We start from the raw sequence: 5,543 nt of genomic DNA on the forward strand, positions 1-5,543 counted from the left end.
TAGAGAAAGAGCACATGAGCAGAGTGCCATATTCATCAGCCATTGATAGTCTTATGTACGTGACGGTTTGCACGAGGCTGGATATCTCGCATGCAGTGGGAGTTGTGAGCAGGTTTGCAAGCAATCTAGGGAAACAATATTGGGAGGCCGTGAAATGGATATTACGATACTTAAGAGGGACTACAGATATACCATTGTGTTTCAGGAGGAGGAAATTAGTACTGCAAGGATATGTGGATGCATATTTTGCCTGTGATCATGATACTGTTTGCGTTAGAAACAAGTTCTGTTGTAGAATTTATTATAACTGTTTATCGATTATAATGAATACAAAGGAGTAAGCTTTGTGCTTTGTAAAACTACTCTTTATAATAAAAATCAAATTATAAGCTCCTTAGAAACACACGTAGGATTGATGTTTGAATCGCTGCTTGCGCGAGATCTTTTCCTGTGGCGGGAGTGCGCTAGCCCGTGGACCACCGATTCACAAATTCTGATTAAATCATGAAGGTAATTTAGGATCTTTATTTAGAAGTGAGAAAAAGGTAAGTGAATATATTATCGATGTAAGATGAACACTCTTCTCAAGATCAAGTCGAGATTAGATCTTAAGGAATCCCAAAGTTGTTATTTATACTTGAATTTGATGAAGAATCTCTCTCTCTTGAGAAGAACGCTCCAAAATGCTTAAGTTCTCTGCTCAATCTGCTCTCTCTGCTTGGATATGCTCAACCCTCGTCAGTAATGGTCCTAGGGGGTATTTATATCCCTTAGGAACAGTAACTGAAGTCAGAAGTTGAAAATAAGTCGTGTCGATAAACTTCTATTTCTGAGACAGTTGTAACTGTCTCGGAAGCACACTTGAACTCTCATTTCCGAAACAGTTACAACTGTCTCGAAAGCACAGCTTCCTCCTGGCAGTTTTGTAACTGCTTTTTTAACATGTTCAATTGCCATTATTCCTACAGTTATGGGCGTGGTTTTAACTTGTAACTATTCCCTACGTTCCCACACGATCTCTGGCAGTTTGTGGAGCCACGTGGCATGCTCAAATCTCGAGAAAATCGTCACTTAGTTTAGCTTATCTTCCGAGATAGTTATAAGTTTCTCAGAAGTTCCGAGATAGTTATAAGTGTCTCGGAAGTTCTGAGACAGTTATAAGTGTCTCGAAAGTTCCGAGACAGTTATAAGTACCTTGGACGTCTCCGAGTCAGTCGTAAGTGCTTTGGAAGTTCCGAGATAGTTGTAAGTGTCTCAGAATTTCCGAGACAGTTGTAACTGTCTCGGAAACTTTTGATTTCTTTCATGCTTCTGAGATACGTCTTGTGCCTCGAAACTTGAGTGATGCACTTTTTGTGCATTCTTTAGTTGATCTTTAGCTGTGAATGATCTTCTGCCACTCAAGTGATGATATTTATTGCCTTCTATCTATCTTGAGCTATGTACGATAATCTATAGGTAATTTTTTATGGCTACAGATACGAGGCGAAGTACCACGAGGTATGTTTATACCTTAGCGTTGACAACAGTGAGCTAAGTCTTACGTTTGTAGAAGATAGTAATATTGTCCACGACTGAAGCAAAGTATGTCGCAGTGGCTGAAGCCAGCAAGGAGATGATTTGGTTAACCGGGTGCCTGGAAGAGCTGGGTTTGAAGCAGGGGAATGACGTTCTTTATTATGATAGCCAGAGTACTATACATCTTTTTAAGAATCCAGTATATTATACCAGAATGAATCACATCGACGCATGTTACCATTTCATATGCTCACTGATAGAGGACAAGAAGTTACAGTTAGAGAAGATTTTAGGGGCCAAAATCCTACGGATATATTGAAGAAAGCAGTGACCATCGACAAATTAGAGTTGTGCGCAACTTCACTTGGCCTTCACGCATAGGAGATGAAGGCGAAACCACACTAAGAGGATTGGTAGGATCACTGAGATGATATTGATTGAAGAACTAAATTTTTCAGGTAGGAGAAGGTGCTTGCGAAGATGGCGGGAGTTCGGGAGAGCTCATTGATGATGGTTTGGTCTTTAAGTGGGAGATTGTTGGTTTTGAGCGTGTAGACCCTAACCTGAATCAAAATCAACAAAGCTGAAAAACTCAGCATCGATCAACCGAATCGACTGTAGGAAGCAGTTAGAAAAACTTCGCTCTGGCCGCTCGACCGATTCAGTGATGTTGATGTCTGATATCACACAGTCGATGAGAGCTATCCGCTGATGACGAAGAGTGAGAGGATGAGAGATGGGGTCGAATCTTCCTCCGACTTTATGTCTGATCCTTGGACTAGAATTTCTGATTCTTTTGCATAAACAAGAAGAACGAACCTGTAAGAGGGCTGGGCTTGTTTCTCCCATGATACCTCTGACGGTCAAGTCAGCTGGTGAGCTTGAGTGATATTTTGAGGGAGAGTCCCGGGACCATTGAGGTCCTTGTAAAGGGGGTACTCTTTTAGAGTTATTAGTAAAACGAAGTAGCCTAAGAGGGAGAAATGGTCCCCAGAGTTTAATGGAGGTCCAACCTCTTCATAGAGTCCAAATAAAAAGAAGAAGAAGAAGAAGATCCCCCCTTCACCTTACCTTCCTTCCTCCCTTTTATAGTCCTTCACTCTGAGATTCTAACCCTTGGTTTTGACTATGCACAAGAGAGAGGTGGCGGGGTGAGTAGACAGGTTGCTGAGTCATCCTCCACTTACAGATGTCGGCTGGCGATTGGAGGGAAGTCATTCGAGCATAGTAGAGTATATCTTAGTGATATCTGGGAAGTGACTTGTGAGCAGAGTAAGCTGTTTATGCCTGAGATTTATCAGAGTTGAGATCTTGATGGGATTGATTAATACTGTAGTGTTGATTGATATATATCTAAAGGGAGCTTAGTTGGATCTTATCCCCTCAGTAGAGACGGATTGGTTTCCGAGTCGTCCCTACGATTTGCCGACCAAATAGTCGAGTGAGTTTTTGGCCGAGGAGGTAGCCAAGTAGATGGTCGAGCCGAATATTTTGAGGAGTCGTCTCGATTATGAGGCATTGACTAATCCCACACTTCGTGTCGGTAAAGATGACTCGTCGCTTGGTGGGTCGATAGATTTGTTCTTGGCTGGGCTTTGGACCGCCAAGCTGGCTTAAGCCATAGCTCTTTTGGGTCTATAAAGACAGTTTCTCGATAGATAGAGAATTACCATAACAAGTGCTATCGGTCAACCGATAGTGATAAATCAGTCGACCGATGTAAGGGTACCAGTCAACTGATAATGTGCACGAAGGATCCTGTAGAAAACAACTTCTGGTCGGTCGACCAACGCCAATGCATCGATCGACCGATGTCAGATTTTTTAGTTTTCTAGTTCGGGTTGGAAATTGTTTTGGGCTGTGATACTATATATACCTTGAACGTTTTAGGGTTTAAATATATACATGAAAAAGAGGGTTTTTGAGAGGACTTTGAGAGAGAAATCTCAGAGAGAAAAAAGCCTATTTGCGAGCATTGTAATATTCTTTAATTAATCAAAGAATTTTTGGTGTGGCTCCCGAGGACGTAGGCACGTTTGCCGAACCTCGTTAAATTGGGTGTTCTCCTGTTTTAGTTATTCTTTCCTTTAAGTTTTTCTTTTATTTGCTGTGATTTCTTGCTTGCTTACTCTTGACACAAGATCTGGAAGGGCATGGGTTATCGTTTGTGTGTTCAACCCCAACAAAAACAATTTTGGGATTTCTAATTTGGTTTTTTTACTATAAATTTAGTAGAAAGGTGAGTGTAAAATATGTCATTCTTTTCCAATGTAACTGTATTTCGAAAATAAATTATTTTATCTATATCTAAAAGGTTTAGTGAGAGTAGTGAATTTTTTAAGGAATGGTGGACATTTTCTCATTCCTATTATAATCATGAGGGTAGAATTGTAATTTCATAAGAAAACTATTTTTCATCACTTTTTTCTTTTCTTATTTTTAGAATATTCTAAGTCATGGTATGTGAATAAGATTTGAAAGTCACATAATTAGTATGTTATTAATTATGAGAGTTTTAATCCTATTTTCATGTCATGACTTAGACTGTACTAGAAACTAGGAAATGAAAAAAAAAAAAACAATTATTTCTCTTGCAAAAAGATATATTATTATAGATGTTAAAAAAATATAAATATAAAATGGTAAGTATATTTTCTTTAAAAAGTATTGGATATATGTCAATGCAAAATATAACAATTAAAAAATTGACTATGATCAAATCTAAAATCCTTTTTTATTCTAAATGGTTGAGTTTTTCGAAACAATGCCTTATAGTTTTTTTATTATTAGGAAAATGTATTATCTACATTGCTTTTAGTTGATATTTAATAATGGAAAATAAACTTTCTCATGCTTCAATAACTTCATTCTTGGGTCTCAAAATTATAAGAATATTACATCATTATATTAAAAAAACAATATCCGAGAAATATAGGTTTATTTTTGAGCAAATTCAAACTTCAGGATATAAAACTTAAACAAGATGAAGCCTTAAGGTGGTTAAATGCAATTTAATAATTTTTACATGAAATTTAGAGTAAATAGTTCAATATCTATTGCACATGCATTTTGTATATGCCGCAATGCTAGTAATTATATTAAAAAAATTATATTTCATCTCTTAATTAAAAAAAAGATTAATGATTATCAACTAAATCTAACAAAAACCCTCTAAACAAAAATAAAGTAAAAAAAATAAATGGAACTTGGAGATCACAATACATAGGACACGGAAGCTTAGTGATAATAACGAGCAAAAAAGATAGAAAAAACACAACCAAGATTTTGTAACTAACATTTTCCTGCTTTTCCATAACGAAGAACGTTTGTAAAGCTAACGGAGAGAGACCCACACATACATCCAACGATAATACACCTAGCTATAACGTTTAAAATTGAACGTCACCATTAAGTAACATAATTTAATAACAGGCAAGTAAATGATAATAACGAGCACAACCAATCAATTTTACTGAACTCTGTAATCGAACCCATGAGAGAATTACTCATTAATATCGCACAGAACTAGTTTAAACTGCAGAAGTAAGTAAAAAGCAGACAATTGAACTCATCCAAATTAACCAAATTGCATGTCCAACAGAATTAATCAACCAAAGATACGTTAACCGAATATGCGCAAATCCTCACAATATCTCTCTAATAAGAGCTAGCCCAGTTATTAAGTTTCAAGCGTCATCCGATCCTTCACGATCGTCTTCATGATCAGTAGCTCCGTCATCATCGTCGGCGGGACCTGCTGGGGCCGGGACATTCTCGGCCTGTTGATCAACGTGCCTCAAGCACAAATCCACCAACGAGGCAACCTCTTCTTGCTGCTCCTTGAAAGTTTTGGGAGCCTCCATGACTTTTCTGAGCTTGGACAGCAATGCTTTCTTCAGCTTCTTGTTGCCAATGCTGTTGGGCTTCTTGTAGCTCTGCTGCGGGGTTCTTGATCTTGAAGTAGCGGTAGCAGTTGCAGCTCTACCAGAAGTGGAGGGCTCAGAAACTATGTCATCCATCGGACT

Source organism: Asparagus officinalis, chromosome 1 (assembly GCF_001876935.1).
Source record: "Asparagus officinalis chromosome 1, Aspof.V1, whole genome shotgun sequence".
NCBI classification, from domain to species: domain Eukaryota; kingdom Viridiplantae; phylum Streptophyta; class Magnoliopsida; order Asparagales; family Asparagaceae; genus Asparagus; species Asparagus officinalis.